Raw genomic sequence first — 19795 nt, 5'->3', positions numbered from 1 at the left:
TCCTGAAATCTGGAAACTGACCTCCCCTCGCTAACAGCTTAGTGGTTTCACAAGGAGTGACGTTTCCTGACTGGACACAGATCACTGTCTGTGTCCCCGGGGGATGTCCAGGAGAGTGTGTTCAGCAGGCTCACCCAGAACTGAGAACAGTGGCCACATTTTGGAAATGGCAGGAAGTGGTAAACATCCAGCCTCACTCGTCATTAGAAAAGTGAACATAGGACGATGAGTTTGGTGTAATTTCTCATCCACAAAACTAGCAAAAATAACTCATCACACTCCTGAAACTAGACCCCTTGTTGTGCATTAGAGATCAGGGCACTCATTTTTCAGTAGCGGGAGGGGCCTCGACTCTCTTACTGGAGGGGGATTGTTGCCATGATTTCAGTTGCCAGCACCTTTGATTCCGGTGGGGAGGGGTCTGATTCTGGAGAGCAAAGACGGTGACTAGGGATTTGCACAGACTTTCATGGAGGCATGTGTCATCTCTGCTTTTTCTCTAAGAGCCCTGAATGGGACACCTCCTTCTCAGACAGAGAGGATCCGATTCCTCTGGCTACAGGACCATGATACGGCATCTAGAATGACGGTGCCAGAGAGAATGTCACACACTGTTGTCAAAACCATTTAATGGACCATGACCGAGGGAGTGGGCTGCTTAGATTTCTGTTTCTTATTTTAATTTAAATTTTAGTTAGTTAACATATAGGTTTCAGAAGTTGAATTCAGTGATTCATCGGTTACGTACAACACCCAGTGCTCATCACAAGTGCCCTCCTTAGTACCCACCACCCATCTAGCCCATCTCTCACCCACATCCCTCCATCAACTCTCCGTTTGTTCTTTATCATTAAAAGTCTACCTCTTTTCTAGGTCCACCTGGGTGGCTCAGTCGGTTGAGTGTCTGACTTCGGCTCAGGTCATGATCTCAATCTGTGAGTTTGAGCCCCGCGTCAGGCTCTGTGCTGACAGCTCAGAGCCTGGAGCCTGCTTCGGATTCGGTGTCTCCCTCTCTCTCTGCCCCTCCCCCGCTCATGCTCTGTCTCTCTCTGTCTCAGAAATAAATAAACATTAAAAAAAATGTGTTGAAGTCTACCTCTCTTCTCTTCCTCACCTTCTCATATGTTAAATTCCACATACTAGTGAAATCGTATCTTTGTCTTTCTCAGATGGACTCATTTAGCTTAGCACAATACGTTCTAGTTCCATCCACATAGTTTCAAATGGCAAGACTCCATGCTTTTTGATGGCTGAGTAATATTCTCATCAAGACAAAACCTTCTGCACAGTGCAGGAAACAATGAACAAAACTAAAAGCAGCCCACAGCATGGGAGAAGGTATTTGCAAGACACGTATCTGATAAAGGGTTAGGATCAAAATCTAGAAACAACTCATCAAACTCAGCACCCAAAACCAAACAGCCCAGTTATGAAATGGGCAGAAGGCACGAATAGACACTTTCCCAAAGAAGACTTCCAGATGGTTAACAGACATATGGAAAGATGCTCAACATCACTGTGCATTAAGGAATGCAAAGCAAAACCATGATGAGAGACCACCTCACACCTGCTAGAATGGCTCAAATGAACCACACAAGAAAGAACCGTTGTCGGTGAGATTTGGAGAAAGGGGAACACTCTTGCACTGCTGGTCACAATACAAACTGGTGCAGCCACCCTGTTATGACTTTTTAAAGAAGCAACGTCAGCAAGCGCTCCCCTTCTATGGCTACTTGTTGTTCCCATTTATGTGTACTATTAAGGGCACTGGCAGCAGGTGAAGATTTTTCCCTATGAGGAGTAGGGTAACAAAAAATTGAAAACCAATGTAAATGGATATTTAAAGCTACGAAGTAGGGTTTACCCAGTTGAAATGAAAATAAGAATAAAAACAGAAACAAAACAGTTTGCCCAACAAAAAAGCCAAACTCACATTGTGATTCCACTCTCTGAAAATAATGCTTAAGGTAGAAAAACAGTGCAGGCTGTGATTGCCCTTGAATGCCAGGATTCTTATTTCCTTCATCAGCCTTAGTTTGTCTATCCAAAGAACACAGAAAGCTACCGGCAAGTGTAACCTGGTTTGGTTAAGCTGCTTCAAAATCTAAGGAAAGTCAATAAGGAAGAGGACCCAATGGAGGTTTCCAAAGAGAATGACTTGATTGTCACAGGAATAGAGAAGTCCTTGGAAAAACTAAAGAGGCCTAGCAGATTTCTGCCACAATGCTATAATTTGGTGAGACAAATTGCCAGATAGATACCCAATCCCCTCCAGTTTAAACCTATGTTCTAGGAATAAATACACAGGTAGATGATAACACATCTTTTGTTCAATATAAAAACACACTTTTCCAAAAGCTCTAATTCATTCCTTTCCAAGACCTTCGTGCCAAGTTTTCCTTTCGGAGGAAGTTTCCTTTGAAGTGCAGGTCTCTGCTCTCAATGACCCATGCTGTTGTCTCCCATCCCTACTAACCACATGGACCCCCTTTTCACCTCTGTCTTCCTCATTGGCAGTGATCTCCACATGGGCACAGATCACATTTTGTCCCGGTCACTAATGAAGATATAGTGCTGGACACAGAGGAAGGATGGGTGGCCTTTAAAGGAATTCATACAAAATGAACCTGTTATTTGACTTGCGTCATGAGCGTCAAAACTACAGGCCCAGGACGGCATGCACGGAGTATTTCCCACTAACCTTCCATTGTTAAGCTGCCTTTGTCTCTCTGTAAGACATTGTCATCCTCATTCTTCTTCAATACCTACACAACTACTGCTATTTCTGCACGGGAAAGAGAGGAGTCTCTACGCAATGTGACTTAGAGGACATTGTAACTTCTTCTAAGGTAGTTCTTTTTTTTAAATTTTTTTTCATGCTCATTCATCTTTGAGAGACAGAGAAAGACACAGCATGAGTAGGGAAGGGGCAGAGAGAGAGGGAGACCAGGCTCTGAGCTATCAGCACAAGGCCCGACAAAGGGTTCGAACTCACAGACAGCGAGATCATGATCTGAGCCCAAGTCGGACACTCAACTCACTGAGCCACCCACGTGCCCCCCCCCAACGTAGTTCAGAACCCACAGCAGTCCTGGCAAGGGTGCCATAACTACAATCTCATGTAATTCACCTACTAAACGATAGGACAGGTACTCATTTCATTTTGTTTCTTTTTCAAATTGCATTTTTTGTAGTCTCTTTGATTTCAAAAGGTTAATACAAAGAGTTAAGTAGTTTCAGGGTCCAAATATTACCCAGTGTGCATTTTTGCAGGTACACATTTCAATCTCCTTCACGTGGTGCGAAAACTACCCCAGCAACCACCTTCCCTCTAGTACTATCAAACTATTATCATAGTAGGGTCTGTTACTTGAGACTCTACTCGCTCTCACTCTCTCACTTTGTCTCTTCCTCACGATCTCGCTCTCTTATTTCCGATGATTCTTTACTTCTAACCCGTGAATGATTACAATATTACATGGTACTTGTATATTTCTGACTGACATAATTCACTTAGTCCAATAATCGATAGTTTCAACAAACCATTACAAGTTGAAACTTTACACTCTATCACTGGGCTGAAAAGTACATATCTTACTGGCTGACCCAGGAAGGAAACACACCTCTGTCAAACCCATAAAAAAAAAGAAGACTGCTAATTTGGAACCAGGGCGCTGAAGAAGGGCATAAGACCAGCCTTGCCTTCCAGCCCAGCAGATTCTCAGCCCCTCCTCCCCACCAAGAGGGTTAGCGCAAACCAAAAACTGGCCATTCTCTCCTGTCTGCCCCATCTGGCTCAAAACCAAACAGAAGCCCCTAGCGTCCCCAGAGAACCTCACCAGCCCAAGCCCAATACCGCAGATGGGCCTTGTGAATTACCAGGGGCTCTGGGGATGAGGGCTGAGAGGCAGGGCACAGGTAGAGGACCCAGGGAGCCCAGGACTGGGACATAACCCATATCTGAGATCTCGCTGCGCCTCCCACCCCTCCTGGGTCCTTGTATAAACACGCCCCAACCCAAACCTCCAACATCCTAAACCCTACCAAGACCCCAGCCCCGCCCTCTCTTCCTCCTTCCTGCACCTGTGGGTGGTGTGTCAGGGAAATTGCAAACCTGGGGAGTGGCCTCCAGCCAGTACAGAAGGATTTGGCCTGATAAGGGGAGCGGGTAGCAGGGAGCATGCCCCTTCTGACTTGTGGTGGGGTGTGCCAGCCACGCCTGACAGGGCCAGACCAGGCCAGGCCACGTTGCTGGCAGGGGAGGGGCTGAGGGAGCAGTGGCTGGGGTGTGTTTGGCCCCAGGAGCCAAGCTCCTTGAGGAGACAGGGACACAGGCAGGGAGGGGGTAGGGGCGGCGGGCGCCAAAGCAGAGGTGAAGGAGGCCAAAGGCAAAGGCAAAAGCGAACAGCACCCGGTATTCCCAGGCCGTCTCCCATGCAAGTGCTAACCAGGCCCGACCCTGCTTAGCCTCCCACAGGAGACGGGGTCGGCAGCGTTCAGGCTGCTATGGCCGAAGAGGCCAGCGGCTACCGCTGGGCGCTTCGTGAGCCGGCTCCACGCGTCCCAAGCCAAGCGGGTGCCGCGCTTCGCCCGTGCATCACCCATGCACGCGCCTGACTGCCTGCCTGCCTGCCTGCCTGCCGCCGCCCTCCGCCCCGGGTACCGGGTCCCGGGCGGGTGGCAGAGGCCGGGCAAGAGGACCCTGGCAACGCGCTGGCGCAAGCCCCGGCGTGCTCCAATCCCGGGACTCTTGCAGGCTGCTCCCGGCTTGGCCCCAGGCCCGCCTCCGCTTCCATCCCGCACAGCAAGGCACCTCGCAGCCCCGCACCACACCACGTTGGGCTGCTCACTGGGAAGAGGGTGGAAGCGAGCGTGGGGCATCAGGCCGCTCGTGCCTTCCGGGCCCGCCCCGCCGCGTTCTCAGCGCCTCCTCCCCAGCCCTAGGGCGAGCGCAGCGGGCTACGGGGCCCTTCCCTCCCGTCTGCCCCACCTGGTGCAAACCCACCCCGGAGCCCCCGGCGCCCCCAGACAACATCACCAGCCCGAGTCCGGTGCCCTAGCTGGGCGTCGTGAAATGCCACGGGCCCTTGGGATGAGGGCTCGAGGGAGGGAAGAGGTCCAGGACCCAGGGAGCCCAGGCCTGTGGCATAGACGGAGTGTGGTGTCTCTGTGTCCCTCCCGCCCCTCCTTTGTCCTCGCGTCCACGCACCCCAGTCCCCACCCTCCAGCCCCGAGCCACCAGCCCCCAGGCCCCAGGCCCCAGCCCCCGGATCCCGGATCCCGGATCCCGGAACCGGTCCCGCCTGCCCTCAGTGCCGGTGTAGGTGGTGTGTCAGGGAAGGTGCCAAGCTGGGGTGTGGCTTCAAGCCCCAGCAGTGGGATTTGGCCGGGTGTGGGGAGCGGGGAGCGTGCCCCTTGGGAAGTGCGGTGGGGAGTGCGGGCCCCTGGGGGGGTGGGGAGGGTCAGGGCGGAGCCAGGCCCTGCCAGGCCGCTTTGCTGGCCCGGGAGGGGCTGAGGGAGCAGTGGCTGGGGTGTGTTTGGCCGCAGGAGCCCCGCTCCCTGGGGAGAGAAGGATACAGGGAGGGAGGAGGTGTGGCAGATGGATGCCAGAAGAGAGGTCAAGGAGGCCAAAGGCAAAAGGCAAAAGCCGACAGCACCCGGTGTTCCCAGGCGGTCTCCCATCCAAGTGCTAACCAGGCCCGACCCTGCTTAGCTGCGGAGAGAAGACCGGGCGGGGCGCGTTCAGGCTGCTCTGGCCCAAGACGCCAGCGGCTGCTGCTGCTGAGCGCTCCAAGAGAAGGCTCCACGGGTCCCAAGCCCAGCGGGTGCCGCGCTTCTGACATGCACGCGCCTGCCTGCCCACCTGCCTGCCTTCCTGCCTGTCGGCTAGCCTGCCTGCCAGCCTGCCTGCCGCCGCCGCCGCCGCCGCGTCAGCCGCCGCCACCGCCGCGGCCTCCGACGCCGCCGCCGGGCTCTGCCGCCGCTGCCGCCTCCTCGGCCGCCGTCGCCGCCGTCTCGGCCGCCCCCGCCGCCGCCGCCGCTCTCCGCCGCCGCTCTCCGCCGCCGCCCCGGCCGTCGCCGCCGCCGCCGCCGCCGCCCTCCGACGCCGCCGCCGCCTCCGCCCTCCGACGCCGCCGCCGCCGCCCTCTTCCGTCGCCGCCGCCGCCGCCCTCCGACGCCGCCGCAGCCGCCGCCCTGCCTCGCCGCCGCCGCCGCCGCCCTCTTCCGTCGCCGCCGCCGCCGCCCTCCGACGCCGCCGCAGCCGCCGCCCTGCCTCGCCGCCGCCGCCGCCGCCCTCTTCCGTCGCCGCCGCCGCCGCCCTCCGACGCCGCCGCAGCCGCCGCCCTCCGACGCCGCCGCCGCCGCCGCCCTCCGACGCCGCCGCCGCCGCCGCCCTCCGACGCCGCCGCCGCCACCGCCCTCCGTCGCCGCCGCCGCCGCCGCCTCGGCCGTCGCCGCCGCAGCCGCACGCCGCCGCCGCCCACCGACGCCGCCGCAGCCACCGCCCTCCGCCGCCGCCGCCGACCTCCGACGCCGCCGCCGCAGCCGCCGCACTCCGACGCCGCCGCAGCCGCCGCCCTCCGCCGCCGCCGCCGCCGCCGTCCGACGCCGCCGCAGCCTCCGCTCTCCACCGCCGCCGCTGCCGCCGTCCTCCGAAGCCGCCGCCGCCGCCCTCCGACGCCGCCGCCGCCGCCCTCTTCCGCCGCCGCCGCCCTCCGACACCGCCGCAGCCGCCGCTCTCCACCTCCGCCGCTGCCGCCGTCCTCCGAAGCCGCCGCCGCCGCCGCCTCGGCCGCCGCCGCCGCCTCGGCCGCCCCCGCCGCCCGCCGCCGCAGCCGCCCTTCGCCGCGGGCCCCGGGGCGGGTGGCGGAGGCCGCGCAAGAGGACCCTGGCAACGGGATGTGGCGCAAGCCCCGGCCTTGTCTAATCCCGGGACTCTTGCAGGCTGCTCCCGGCTTGGCCCCACGCCCGCCTCCGCTTCCATCCCGCAGCGCACCGCACCGCACCGCACCACACCACGATGGGCTGCTCAGTGGGAAGAGGGTGGAAGGGAGCGTGGGGCATCAGGCCGCTCGTGCCTTCGGGGCCCGCCCCGCCGGGTTCTCAGCGCCTCCTCCCAAGCCCTAGGGCGAGCGCAGCCAGCCACGGGGCCGTTCCCTCCCGTCTGCCCCACCCGGTGCAAACCTACCCCGGAGCCCCCAGCGCCCCCAGAGACCAACAGCAGCCCGAGTACGCTGCCCTAGCTTGGTCTCGTAAAATGCCACGGGCCCTGGGGATGAGGGCTCGAGGGAGGGAAGAGGTCCAGGACCCAGGGAGCCCAGGCCTGTGGCGGATGCGGAGTCTGGGGTCGCGCTGCCCCTCCCGCCCGCTCCTGGGTTCTTGGATCCACCCACCCAGCGCCCACCCTCCAGCCCCCATGCTCCAGCCTCTGGTTCCCCCACACCGCACCACCACCCCCCTCCGTCCGGGTGCGGGTCTGGGTGGTGTGTCAGGAGAGGTGCAAAGCTGGGCTGTGGCTTCCAGTGGCTCCAGTGGGATTTGGCCAGGTGCCGGGAGCGGGGAGCTTGCCCCTTTGAAGTGCCCTGGGGTGTGCGGGCACGGGGGCGAGGCGGCGCGTGGCTGGGCCAGGAATGGCCACCTCGTTGGCCCTGGACGGGCTGAGAGAGCAGAGGCTGGCGTGTGTTTGGCCCCAACAGCGGCGCTCATTGGGGAGACAGGGACACAGGCGGGGGGGGGGGGTAAGGCGGGCGCCAAAGGAGAGGGGAAGGAGGCCAAAGGCAAAGGCAAAAGCGAACAGCACCCGGTAATCCCAGGCCGTCTCCCATGCAAGTGCTAACCAGGCCCGACCCTGCTTAGCCTCCCACAGAAGATGGGGTCGGCAGCGTTCAGGCTGCTATGGCCGAAGAGGCCAGCGGCTACCGCTGGGCGCTTCATGAGCCGGCTCCACGCGTCCCAAGCCAAGCGGGTGCCGCGCTTCGCCCGTGCATCACCCATGCACGCGCCTGACTGCCTGCCTGCCTGCCTGCCTGCCGCCGCCCTCCGCCCCGGGTACCGGGTCCCGGGCGGGTGGCAGAGGCCGGGCAAGAGGACCCTGGCAACGCGCTGGCGCAAGCCCCGGCGTGCTCCAATCCCGGGACTCTTGCAGGCTGCTCCCGGCTTGGCCCCAGGCCCGCCTCCGCTTCCATCCCGCACAGCAAGGCACCTCGCAGCCCCGCACCACACCACGTTGGGCTGCTCACTGGGAAGAGGGTGGAAGCGAGCGTGGGGCATCAGGCCGCTCGTGCCTTCCGGGCCCGCCCCGCCGCGTTCTCAGCGCCTCCTCCCCAGCCCTAGGGCGAGCGCAGCCGGCCACGGGGCCCTTCCCTCCCGTCTGCCCCACCTGGTGCAAACCCACCCCGGAGCCCCCGGCGCCCCCAGACAACATCACCAGCCCGAGTCCGGTGCCCTAGCTGGGCGTCGTGAAATGCCACGGGCCCTTGGGATGAGGGCTCGAGGGAGGGAAGAGGTCCAGGACCCAGGGAGCCCAGGCCTGTGGCATAGACGGAGTGTGGTGTCTCTGTGTCCCTCCCGCCCCTCCTTTGTCCTCGCATCCACGCACCCCAGTCCCCACCCTCCAGCCCCGAGCCCCCAGCCCCCGGGCCCCAGGCCCCAGCCCCCGGATCCCGGATCCCGGAACCGGTCCCGCCTGCCCTCAGTGCCGGTGTAGGTGGTGTGTCAGGGAAGGTGCCAAGCCTGGGTGTGGCTTCAAGCCCCAGCAGTGGGATTTGGCCGGGTGTGGGGAGTGGGGAGCCTGCCCCTTGGGAAGTGCGGTGGGGAGTGCGGGCCCCTGGGGGGGTGGGGAGGGTCAGGGCGGAGCCAGGCCCTGCCAGGCCGCTTTGCTGGCCCGGGAGGGGCTGAGGGAGCAGTGGCTGGGGTGTGTTTGGCCGCAGGAGCCCCGCTCCCTGGGGAGAGAAGGATACAGGGAGGGTGGGGGTGTGGCAGATGGATGCCAGAAGAGAGGTCAAGGAGGCCAAAGGCAAAAGGCAAAAGCCTACAGCACCCGGTGTTCCCAGGCGGTCTCCCATCGAAGTGCTAACCAGGCCCGACCCTGCTTAGCTTCCGAGATCAGACGAGATCGGGCGCGTTCAGGGTGGTATGGCCGTAGACGCCGGCGGCAGCCGCTGGGCGCCTCAAGAGCCTGCTCCACGCGTCCCAAGCCCAGCGGGTGCCGCGCTTCACCCATGCACGCGCCTGCCTGCCTGCCTGCCTGCCTGCCGCCTGGCCGCCGCCGCCCTCCGCCGCGGGCCCCGGGCGGGTGGCGGAGGCGGCGCAAGAGGACCCTGGCAAGGCGCTGTGGCGCAAGCCCCGGCCTTCACCGATCCCGGGACTCTTGCAGGCTGCTCCCGGCTTGGCCCCACGCCCGCCTCCGCTTCCATCCCGCACCGCACCGCACCACGTCGGGCCGCTCACTGGGAAGAGGGTGGAAGCGAGCGTGGGGCATCCGGCCGGACGTGCCATCTGGGCCCCCCCCCGCCCCCCGCCGGGTTCTCAGCGCCTCCGCCCCAGTCCCAGGGCGAGCGCAGCCAGCCGCCCCCCCGACCCCGCCTTTCCCTCCCGTCCGCCCCACCTGGGGCAAAGCCACCCCCGAGGCCCCAGCGCCCCCAGAGAACATCACCAGCCCGAGCCCGCTGCCCTGGCTGGGCCTCGCGCAACGCCGGGGGCCCTGGGGATGAGGGCTCGAGGGAGGGAAGAGGTCCGGGACCCAGGGAGCCCAGGCCTGTGGCGGAGGCCGAGTGTGGGGTCTCGCTGCCCCGCCCTCCCGCCCGCTCCTGGGTTCTTGGATCCACCCACCCACCCCCCACCCTCCAGTCCCCAGGCGCCAGCCCCCGGTCCCGCCCTCCCCGCACCCCCCCACCCCTCCGTGCGTGCGGGTGCAGTGGCAGGAAAGGTGCAAAGCTGGGGCGTGGCTTCCAGCCGGTGCAGTGGGATTTAGCGTGGGGCGGGGAGCGGGGAGCGGCGAGCGGACGCCTTGTGAAGTACCGTGGGGTGTGCGGGCTCGGGGGGCTGGGGGGGCGGGGCGGGGCGGGGCGGGGCCAGACTAGGCCAGGCCCGACCGCTTTGCCGGCCCGGGAGGGGCTGAGGGAGCAGTGGCCGGGGTGTGTTTGGCCCCAGGAGTCGCGCTCCCCGGGGAGAGAGGGACACACGGAGGGAGGGGGGAGGGGCGGCGGGCGCCAAAGGAGAGGTCAAGGAGGCCAGAGGCAAAAGGCAAAAGGCAAAAGGCAAAAGCAAAAAGCAAAAGCCTACAGCACCCGGTATTCCCAGGCGGTCTCCCATCCAAGTACTAACCAGGCCCGACCCTGCTTAGCTTCCGAGATCAGACGAGATCGGGCGCGTTCAGGATGGTATGGCCGTAGACGCCGGCGGCAGCCGCTGGGCGCCTCAAGAGCCTGCTCCACGCGTCCCAAGCCCAGCGGGTGCCGCGCTTCACCCATGCACGCGCCTGCCTGCCTGCCTGCCTGCCTGCCTGCCGCCTGGCCGCCGCCGCCCTCCGCCGCGGGCCCCGGGCGGGTGGCGGAGGCGGCGCAAGAGGACCCTGGCAAGGCGCTGTGGCGCAAGCCCCGGCCTTCACCGATCCCGGGACTCTTGCAGGCTGCTCCCGGCTTGGCCCCACGCCCGCCTCCGCTTCCATCCCGCACCGCACCGCACCACGTCGGGCCGCTCACTGGGAAGAGGGTGGAAGCGAGCGTGGGGCATCCGGCCGGACGTGCCATCTGGGCCCCCCCCCCGCCCCCCGCCGGGTTCTCAGCGCCTCCGCCCCAGTCCCAGGGCGAGCGCAGCCAGCCGCCCCCCCGACCCCGCCTTTCCCTCCCGTCCGCCCCACCTGGGGCAAAGCCACCCCCGAGGCCCCAGCGCCCCCAGAGAACATCACCAGCCCGAGCCCGCTGCCCTGGCTGGGCCTCGCGCAACGCCGGGGGCCCTGGGGATGAGGGCTCGAGGGAGGGAAGAGGTCCGGGACCCAGGGAGCCCAGGCCTGTGGCGGAGGCCGAGTGTGGGGTCTCGCTGCCCCGCCCTCCCGCCCGCTCCTGGGTTCTTGGATCCACCCACCCACCCCCCACCCTCCAGTCCCCAGGCGCCAGCCCCCGATCCCGCCCTCCCCGCACCCCCCCACCCCTCCGTGCGTGCGGGTGCAGTGGCAGGAAAGGTGCAAAGCTGGGGCGTGGCTTCCAGCCGGTGCAGTGGGATTTAGCGTGGGGCGGGGAGCGGGGAGCGGCGAGCGGACGCCTTGTGAAGTACCGTGGGGTGTGCGGGCTCGGGGGGCTGGGGGGGCGGGGCGGGGCGGGGCGGGGCGGGGCCAGACTAGGCCAGGCCCGACCGCTTTGCCGGCCCGGGAGGGGCTGAGGGAGCAGTGGCCGGGGTGTGTTTGGCCCCAGGAGTCGCGCTCCCCGGGGAGAGAGGGACACACGGAGGGAGGGGGGAGGGGCGGCGGGCGCCAAAGGAGAGGTCAAGGAGGCCAGAGGCAAAAGGCAAAAGGCAAAAGGCAAAAGGCAAAAGCAAAAAGCAAAAGCCTACAGCACCCGGTATTCCCAGGCGGTCTCCCATCCAAGTACTAACCAGGCCCGACCCTGCTTAGCTTCCGAGATCAGACGAGATCGGGCGCGTTCAGGGTGGTATGGCCGTAGACGCCGGCGGCAGCCGCTGGGCGCCTCAAGAGCCTGCTCCACGCGTCCCAAGCCCAGCGGGTGCCGCGCTTCACCCATGCACGCGCCTGCCTGCCTGCCTGCCTGCCTGCCTGCCTGCCGCCTGGCCGCCGCCGCCCTCCGCCGCGGGCCCCGGGCGGGTGGCGGAGGCGGCGCAAGAGGACCCTGGCAAGGCGCTGTGGCGCAAGCCCCGGCCTTCACCGATCCCGGGACTCTTGCAGGCTGCTCCCGGCTTGGCCCCACGCCCGCCTCCGCTTCCATCCCGCACCGCACCGCACCACGTCGGGCCGCTCACTGGGAAGAGGGTGGAAGCGAGCGTGGGGCATCCGGCCGGACGTGCCATCTGGGCCCCCCCCCCCGCCCCCCGCCGGGTTCTCAGCGCCTCCGCCCCAGTCCCAGGGCGAGCGCAGCCAGCCGCCCCCCCGACCCCGCCTTTCCCTCCCGTCCGCCCCACCTGGGGCAAAGCCACCCCCGAGGCCCCAGCGCCCCCAGAGAACATCACCAGCCCGAGCCCGCTGCCCTGGCTGGGCCTCGCGCAACGCCGGGGGCCCTGGGGATGAGGGCTCGAGGGAGGGAAGAGGTCCGGGACCCAGGGAGCCCAGGCCTGTGGCGGAGGCCGAGTGTGGGGTCTCGCTGCCCCGCCCTCCCGCCCGCTCCTGGGTTCTTGGATCCACCCACCCACCCCCCACCCTCCAGTCCCCAGGCGCCAGCCCCCGGTCCCGCCCTCCCCGCACCCCCCCACCCCTCCGTGCGTGCGGGTGCAGTGGCAGGAAAGGTGCAAAGCTGGGGCGTGGCTTCCAGCCGGTGCAGTGGGATTTAGCGTGGGGCGGGGAGCGGGGAGCGGCGAGCGGACGCCTTGTGAAGTACCGTGGGGTGTGCGGGCTCGGGGGGCTGGGGGGGCGGGGCGGGGCGGGGCGGGGCGGGGCCAGACTAGGCCAGGCCCGACCGCTTTGCCGGCCCGGGAGGGGCTGAGGGAGCAGTGGCCGGGGTGTGTTTGGCCCCAGGAGTCGCGCTCCCCGGGGAGAGAGGGACACACGGAGGGAGGGGGGAGGGGCGGCGGGCGCCAAAGGAAAAGGCAAAAGGCAAAAGGCAAAAGCAAAAAGCAAAAGCCTACAGCACCCGGTATTCCCAGGCGGTCTCCCATCCAAGTACTAACCAGGCCCGACCCTGCTTAGCTTCCGAGATCAGACGAGATCGGGCGCGTTCAGGGTGGTATGGCCGTAGACGCCGGCGGCAGCCGCTGGGCGCCTCAAGAGCCTGCTCCACGCGTCCCAAGCCCAGCGGGTGCCGCGCTTCACCCATGCACGCGCCTGCCTGCCTGCCTGCCTGCCTGCCTGCCTGCCGCCTGGCCGCCGCCGCCCTCCGCCGCGGGCCCCGGGCGGGTGGCGGAGGCGGCGCAAGAGGACCCTGGCAAGGCGCTGTGGCGCAAGCCCCGGCCTTCACCGATCCCGGGACTCTTGCAGGCTGCTCCCGGCTTGGCCCCACGCCCGCCTCCGCTTCCATCCCGCACCGCACCGCACCACGTCGGGCCGCTCACTGGGAAGAGGGTGGAAGCGAGCGTGGGGCATCCGGCCGGACGTGCCATCTGGGCCCCCCCCCCCCCGCCCCCCGCCGGGTTCTCAGCGCCTCCGCCCCAGTCCCAGGGCGAGCGCAGCCAGCCGCCCCCCCGACCCCGCCTTTCCCTCCCGTCCGCCCCACCTGGGGCAAAGCCACCCCCGAGGCCCCAGCGCCCCCAGAGAACATCACCAGCCCGAGCCCGCTGCCCTGGCTGGGCCTCGCGCAACGCCGGGGGCCCTGGGGATGAGGGCTCGAGGGAGGGAAGAGGTCCGGGACCCAGGGAGCCCAGGCCTGTGGCGGAGGCCGAGTGTGGGGTCTCGCTGCCCCGCCCTCCCGCCCGCTCCTGGGTTCTTGGATCCACCCACCCACCCACCCCCCACCCTCCAGTCCCCAGGCGCCAGCCCCCGGTCCCGCCCTCCCCGCACCCCCCCACCCCTCCGTGCGTGCGGGTGCAGTGGCAGGAAAGGTGCAAAGCTGGGGCGTGGCTTCCAGCCGGTGCAGTGGGATTTAGCGTGGGGCGGGGAGCGGGGAGCGGCGAGCGGACGCCTTGTGAAGTACCGTGGGGTGTGCGGGCTCGGGGGGCTGGGGGGGGCGGGGCGGGGCGGGGCGGGGCCAGACTAGGCCAGGCCCGACCGCTTTGCCGGCCCGGGAGGGGCTGAGGGAGCAGTGGCCGGGGTGTGTTTGGCCCCAGGAGTCGCGCTCCCCGGGGAGAGAGGGACACACGGAGGGAGGGGGGAGGGGCGGCGGGCGCCAAAGGAGAGGTCAAGGAGGCCAGAGGCAAAAGGCAAAAGGCAAAAGGCAAAAGCAAAAAGCAAAAGCCTACAGCACCCGGTATTCCCAGGCGGTCTCCCATCCAAGTACTAACCAGGCCCGACCCTGCTTAGCTTCCGAGATCAGACGAGATCGGGCGCGTTCAGGGTGGTATGGCCGTAGACGCCGGCGGCAGCCGCTGGGCGCCTCAAGAGCCTGCTCCACGCGTCCCAAGCCCAGCGGGTGCCGCGCTTCACCCATGCACGCGCCTGCCTGCCTGCCTGCCTGCCTGCCTGCCGCCTGGCCGCCGCCGCCCTCCGCCGCGGGCCCCGGGCGGGTGGCGGAGGCGGCGCAAGAGGACCCTGGCAAGGCGCTGTGGCGCAAGCCCCGGCCTTCACCGATCCCGGGACTCTTGCAGGCTGCTCCCGGCTTGGCCCCACGCCCGCCTCCGCTTCCATCCCGCACCGCACCGCACCACGTCGGGCCGCTCACTGGGAAGAGGGTGGAAGCGAGCGTGGGGCATCCGGCCGGACGTGCCATCTGGGCCCCCCCCCCCCCGCCCCCCGCCGGGTTCTCAGCGCCTCCGCCCCAGTCCCAGGGCGAGCGCAGCCAGCCGCCCCCCCGACCCCGCCTTTCCCTCCCGTCCGCCCCACCTGGGGCAAAGCCACCCCCGAGGCCCCAGCGCCCCCAGAGAACATCACCAGCCCGAGCCCGCTGCCCTGGCTGGGCCTCGCGCAACGCCGGGGGCCCTGGGGATGAGGGCTCGAGGGAGGGAAGAGGTCCGGGACCCAGGGAGCCCAGGCCTGTGGCGGAGGCCGAGTGTGGGGTCTCGCTGCCCCGCCCTCCCGCCCGCTCCTGGGTTCTTGGATCCACCCACCCACCCACCCCCCACCCTCCAGTCCCCAGGCGCCAGCCCCCGGTCCCGCCCTCCCCGCACCCCCCCACCCCTCCGTGCGTGCGGGTGCAGTGGCAGGAAAGGTGCAAAGCTGGGGCGTGGCTTCCAGCCGGTGCAGTGGGATTTAGCGTGGGGCGGGGAGCGGGGAGCGGCGAGCGGACGCCTTGTGAAGTACCGTGGGGTGTGCGGGCTCGGGGGGCTGGGGGGGGCGGGGCGGGGCGGGGCGGGGCCAGACTAGGCCAGGCCCGACCGCTTTGCCGGCCCGGGAGGGGCTGAGGGAGCAGTGGCCGGGGTGTGTTTGGCCCCAGGAGTCGCGCTCCCCGGGGAGAGAGGGACACACGGAGGGAGGGGGGAGGGGCGGCGGGCGCCAAAGGAGAGGTCAAGGAGGCCAGAGGCAAAAGGCAAAAGGCAAAAGGCAAAAGCAAAAAGCAAAAGCCTACAGCACCCGGTATTCCCAGGCGGTCTCCCATCCAAGTACTAACCAGGCCCGACCCTGCTTAGCTTCCGAGATCAGACGAGATCGGGCGCGTTCAGGGTGGTATGGCCGTAGACGCCGGCGGCAGCCGCTGGGCGCCTCAAGAGCCTGCTCCACGCGTCCCAAGCCCAGCGGGTGCCGCGCTTCACCCATGCACGCGCCTGCCTGCCTGCCTGCCTGCCTGCCTGCCTGCCGCCTGGCCGCCGCCGCCCTCCGCCGCGGGCCCCGGGCGGGTGGCGGAGGCGGCGCAAGAGGACCCTGGCAAGGCGCTGTGGCGCAAGCCCCGGCCTTCACCGATCCCGGGACTCTTGCAGGCTGCTCCCGGCTTGGCCCCACGCCCGCCTCCGCTTCCATCCCGCACCGCACCGCACCACGTCGGGCCGCTCACTGGGAAGAGGGTGGAAGCGAGCGTGGGGCATCCGGCCGGACGTGCCATCTGGGCCCCCCCCCCCCCGCCCCCCGCCGGGTTCTCAGCGCCTCCGCCCCAGTCCCAGGGCGAGCGCAGCCAGCCGCCCCCCCGACCCCGCCTTTCCCTCCCGTCCGCCCCACCTGGGGCAAAGCCACCCCCGAGGCCCCAGCGCCCCCAGAGAACATCACCAGCCCGAGCCCGCTGCCCTGGCTGGGCCTCGCGCAACGCCGGGGGCCCTGGGGATGAGGGCTCGAGGGAGGGAAGAGGTCCGGGACCCAGGGAGCCCAGGCCTGTGGCGGAGGCCGAGTGTGGGGTCTCGCTGCCCCGCCCTCCCGCCCGCTCCTGGGTTCTTGGATCCACCCACCCACCCACCCCCCACCCTCCAGTCCCCAGGCGCCAGCCCCCGGTCCCGCCCTCCCCGCACCCCCCCACCCCTCCGTGCGTGCGGGTGCAGTGGCAGGAAAGGTGCAAAGCTGGGGCGTGGCTTCCAGCCGGTGCAGTGGGATTTAGCGTGGGGCGGGGAGCGGGGAGCGGCGAGCGGACGCCTTGTGAAGTACCGTGGGGTGTGCGGGCTCGGGGGGCTGGGGGGGGCGGGGCGGGGCGGGGCGGGGCCAGACTAGGCCAGGCCCGACCGCTTTGCCGGCCCGGGAGGGGCTGAGGGAGCAGTGGCCGGGGTGTGTTTGGCCCCAGGAGTCGCGCTCCCCGGGGAGAGAGGGACACACGGAGGGAGGGGGGAGGGGCGGCGGGCGCCAAAGGAGAGGTCAAGGAGGCCAGAGGCAAAAGGCAAAAGGCAAAAGGCAAAAGCAAAAAGCAAAAGCCTACAGCACCCGGTATTCCCAGGCGGTCTCCCATCCAAGTACTAACCAGGCCCGACCCTGCTTAGCTTCCGAGATCAGACGAGATCGGGCGCGTTCAGGGTGGTATGGCCGTAGACGCCGGCGGCAGCCGCTGGGCGCCTCAAGAGCCTGCTCCACGCGTCCCAAGCCCAGCGGGTGCCGCGCTTCACCCATGCACGCGCCTGCCTGCCTGCCTGCCTGCCTGCCTGCCTGCCTGCCGCCTGGCCGCCGCCGCCCTCCGCCGCGGGCCCCGGGCGGGTGGCGGAGGCGGCGCAAGAGGACCCTGGCAAGGCGCTGTGGCGCAAGCCCCGGCCTTCACCGATCCCGGGACTCTTGCAGGCTGCTCCCGGCTTGGCCCCACGCCCGCCTCCGCTTCCATCCCGCACCGCACCGCACCACGTCGGGCCGCTCACTGGGAAGAGGGTGGAAGCGAGCGTGGGGCATCCGGCCGGACGTGCCATCTGGGCCCCCCCCCCCCCGCCCCCCGCCGGGTTCTCAGCGCCTCCGCCCCAGTCCCAGGGCGAGCGCAGCCAGCCGCCCCCCCGACCCCGCCTTTCCCTCCCGTCCGCCCCACCTGGGGCAAAGCCACCCCCGAGGCCCCAGCGCCCCCAGAGAACATCACCAGCCCGAGCCCGCTGCCCTGGCTGGGCCTCGCGCAACGCCGGGGGCCCTGGGGATGAGGGCTCGAGGGAGGGAAGAGGTCCGGGACCCAGGGAGCCCAGGCCTGTGGCGGAGGCCGAGTGTGGGGTCTCGCTGCCCCGCCCTCCCGCCCGCTCCTGGGTTCTTGGATCCACCCACCCACCCACCCCCCACCCTCCAGTCCCCAGGCGCCAGCCCCCGGTCCCGCCCTCCCCGCACCCCCCCACCCCTCCGTGCGTGCGGGTGCAGTGGCAGGAAAGGTGCAAAGCTGGGGCGTGGCTTCCAGCCGGTGCAGTGGGATTTAGCGTGGGGCGGGGAGCGGGGAGCGGCGAGCGGACGCCTTGTGAAGTACCGTGGGGTGTGCGGGCTCGGGGGGCTGGGGGGGGCGGGGCGGGGCGGGGCGGGGCCAGACTAGGCCAGGCCCGACCGCTTTGCCGGCCCGGGAGGGGCTGAGGGAGCAGTGGCCGGGGTGTGTTTGGCCCCAGGAGTCGCGCTCCCCGGGGAGAGAGGGACACACGGAGGGAGGGGGGAGGGGCGGCGGGCGCCAAAGGAGAGGTCAAGGAGGCCAGAGGCAAAAGGCAAAAGGCAAAAGGCAAAAGCAAAAAGCAAAAGCCTACAGCACCCGGTATTCCCAGGCGGTCTCCCATCCAAGTACTAACCAGGCCCGACCCTGCTTAGCTTCCGAGATCAGACGAGATCGGGCGCGTTCAGGGTGGTATGGCCGTAGACGCCGGCGGCAGCCGCTGGGCGCCTCAAGAGCCTGCTCCACGCGTCCCAAGCCCAGCGGGTGCCGCGCTTCACCCATGCACGCGCCTGCCTGCCTGCCTGCCTGCCTGCCTGCCTGCCGCCTGGCCGCCGCCGCCCTCCGCCGCGGGCCCCGGGCGGGTGGCGGAGGCGGCGCAAGAGGACCCTGGCAAGGCGCTGTGGCGCAAGCCCCGGCCTTCACCGATCCCGGGACTCTTGCAGGCTGCTCCCGGCTTGGCCCCACGCCCGCCTCCGCTTCCATCCCGCACCGCACCGCACCACGTCGGGCCGCTCACTGGGAAGAGGGTGGAAGCGAGCGTGGGGCATCCGGCCGGACGTGCCATCTGGGCCCCCCCCCCCCCGCCCCCCGCCGGGTTCTCAGCGCCTCCGCCCCAGTCCCAGGGCGAGCGCAGCCAGCCGCCCCCCCGACCCCGCCTTTCCCTCCCGTCCGCCCCACCTGGGGCAAAGCCACCCCCGAGGCCCCAGCGCCCCCAGAGAACATCACCAGCCCGAGCCCGCTGCCCTGGCTGGGCCTCGCGCAACGCCGGGGGCCCTGGGGATGAGGGCTCGAGGGAGGGAAGAGGTCCGGGACCCAGGGAGCCCAGGCCTGTGGCGGAGGCCGAGTGTGGGGTCTCGCTGCCCCGCCCTCCCGCCCGCTCCTGGGTTCTTGGATCCACCCACCCACCCACCCCCCACCCTCCAGTCCCCAGGCGCCAGCCCCCGGTCCCGCCCTCCCCGCACCCCCCCACCCCTCCGTGCGTGCGGGTGCAGTGGCAGGAAAGGTGCAAAGCTGGGGCGTGGCTTCCAGCCGGTGCAGTGGGATTTAGCGTGGGGCGGGGAGCGGGGAGCGGCGAGCGGACGCCTTGTGAAGTACCGTGGGGTGTGCGGGCTCGGGGGGCTGGGGGGGCGGGGCGGGGCGGGGCGGGGCGGGGCCAGACTAGGCCAGGCCCGACCGCTTTGCCGGCCCGGGAGGGGCTGAGGGAGCAGTGGCCGGGGTGTGTTTGGCCCCAGGAGTCGCGCTCCCCGGGGAGAGAGGGACACACGGAGGGAGGGGGGAGGGGCGGCGGGCGCCAAAGGAGAGGTCAAGGAGGCCAGAGGCAAAAGGCAAAAGGCAAAAGGCAAAAGCAAAAAGCAAAAGCCTACAGCACCCGGTATTCCCAGGCGGTCTCCCATCCAAGTACTAACCAGGCCCGACCCTGCTTAGCTTCCGAGATCGAGATCGGGCGCGTTCAGGGTGGTATGGCCGTAGACGCCGGCGGCAGCCGCTGGGCGCCTCAAGAGCCTGCTCCACGCGTCCCAAGCCCAGCGGGTGCCGCGCTTCACCCATGCACGCGCCTGCCTGCCTGCCTGCCTGCCTGCCTGCCTGCCGCCTGGCCGCCGCCGCCCTCCGCCGCGGGCCCCGGGCGGGTGGCGGAGGCGGCGCAAGAGGACCCTGGCAAGGCGCTGTGGCGCAAGCCCCGGCCTTCACCGATCCCGGGACTCTTGCAGGCTGCTCCCGGCTTGGCCCCACGCCCGCCTCCGCTTCCATCCCGCACCGCACCGCACCACGTCGGGCCGCTCACTGGGAAGAGGGTGGAAGCGAGCGTGGGGCATCCGGCCGGACGTGCCATCTGGGCCCCCCCCCCCCCGCCCCCCGCCGGGTTCTCAGCGCCTCCGCCCCAGTCCCAGGGCGAGCGCAGCCAGCCGCCCCCCCGACCCCGCCTTTCCCTCCCGTCCGCCCCACCTGGGGCAAAGCCACCCCCGAGGCCCCAGCGCCCCCAGAGAACATCACCAGCCCGAGCCCGCTGCCCTGGCTGGGCCTCGCGCAACGCC

At 67.8% G+C, this 19795-nt stretch overlaps 9 non-coding genes across 9 annotated transcripts; all 9 read right to left on the bottom strand.

Annotated features, from left to right (window-relative positions):
• Positions 1–9028: 9028 nt before the first annotated feature.
• LOC124518884 (5S ribosomal RNA) lies at positions 9029–9147 on the bottom strand. The gene has a single exon (XR_006963905.1). It is a non-coding gene; the product is annotated as a 5S ribosomal RNA (ribosomal RNA).
• Positions 9148–10277: 1130 nt separating this feature from the next.
• LOC124518878 (5S ribosomal RNA) lies at positions 10278–10396 on the bottom strand. The gene has a single exon (XR_006963899.1). It is a non-coding gene; the product is annotated as a 5S ribosomal RNA (ribosomal RNA).
• Positions 10397–11543: 1147 nt separating this feature from the next.
• LOC124518874 (5S ribosomal RNA) lies at positions 11544–11662 on the bottom strand. Its single transcript, XR_006963895.1, has one exon. It is a non-coding gene; the product is annotated as a 5S ribosomal RNA (ribosomal RNA).
• A 1123-nt stretch (positions 11663–12785) lies between these two features.
• LOC124518873 (5S ribosomal RNA) lies at positions 12786–12904 on the bottom strand. The gene has a single exon (XR_006963894.1). It is a non-coding gene; the product is annotated as a 5S ribosomal RNA (ribosomal RNA).
• A 1147-nt stretch (positions 12905–14051) lies between these two features.
• LOC124518872 (5S ribosomal RNA) lies at positions 14052–14170 on the bottom strand. The gene has a single exon (XR_006963893.1). It is a non-coding gene; the product is annotated as a 5S ribosomal RNA (ribosomal RNA).
• A 1143-nt stretch (positions 14171–15313) lies between these two features.
• Positions 15314–15432, bottom strand: LOC124518871 (5S ribosomal RNA). Its single transcript, XR_006963892.1, has one exon. It is a non-coding gene; the product is annotated as a 5S ribosomal RNA (ribosomal RNA).
• A 1147-nt stretch (positions 15433–16579) lies between these two features.
• Positions 16580–16698, bottom strand: LOC124518870 (5S ribosomal RNA). Its single transcript, XR_006963891.1, has one exon. It is a non-coding gene; the product is annotated as a 5S ribosomal RNA (ribosomal RNA).
• A 1151-nt stretch (positions 16699–17849) lies between these two features.
• On the bottom strand, positions 17850–17968 carry LOC124518868 (5S ribosomal RNA). The gene has a single exon (XR_006963890.1). It is a non-coding gene; the product is annotated as a 5S ribosomal RNA (ribosomal RNA).
• A 1151-nt stretch (positions 17969–19119) lies between these two features.
• LOC124518891 (5S ribosomal RNA) lies at positions 19120–19234 on the bottom strand. Its single transcript, XR_006963912.1, has one exon. It is a non-coding gene; the product is annotated as a 5S ribosomal RNA (ribosomal RNA).
• Positions 19235–19795: the final 561 nt, after the last annotated feature.

Source organism: Lynx rufus, unplaced genomic scaffold, assembly GCF_022079265.1.
Source record: "Lynx rufus isolate CCGP_SWC_20201006 ecotype Redwood Valley unplaced genomic scaffold, mLynRuf1.p SCAF_25, whole genome shotgun sequence".
Classification (NCBI taxonomy): domain Eukaryota; kingdom Metazoa; phylum Chordata; class Mammalia; order Carnivora; family Felidae; genus Lynx; species Lynx rufus.
The sequence above is the reverse complement of the archived record's forward strand: the minus strand, read 5'-3'. Positions and strand labels throughout refer to the sequence as shown.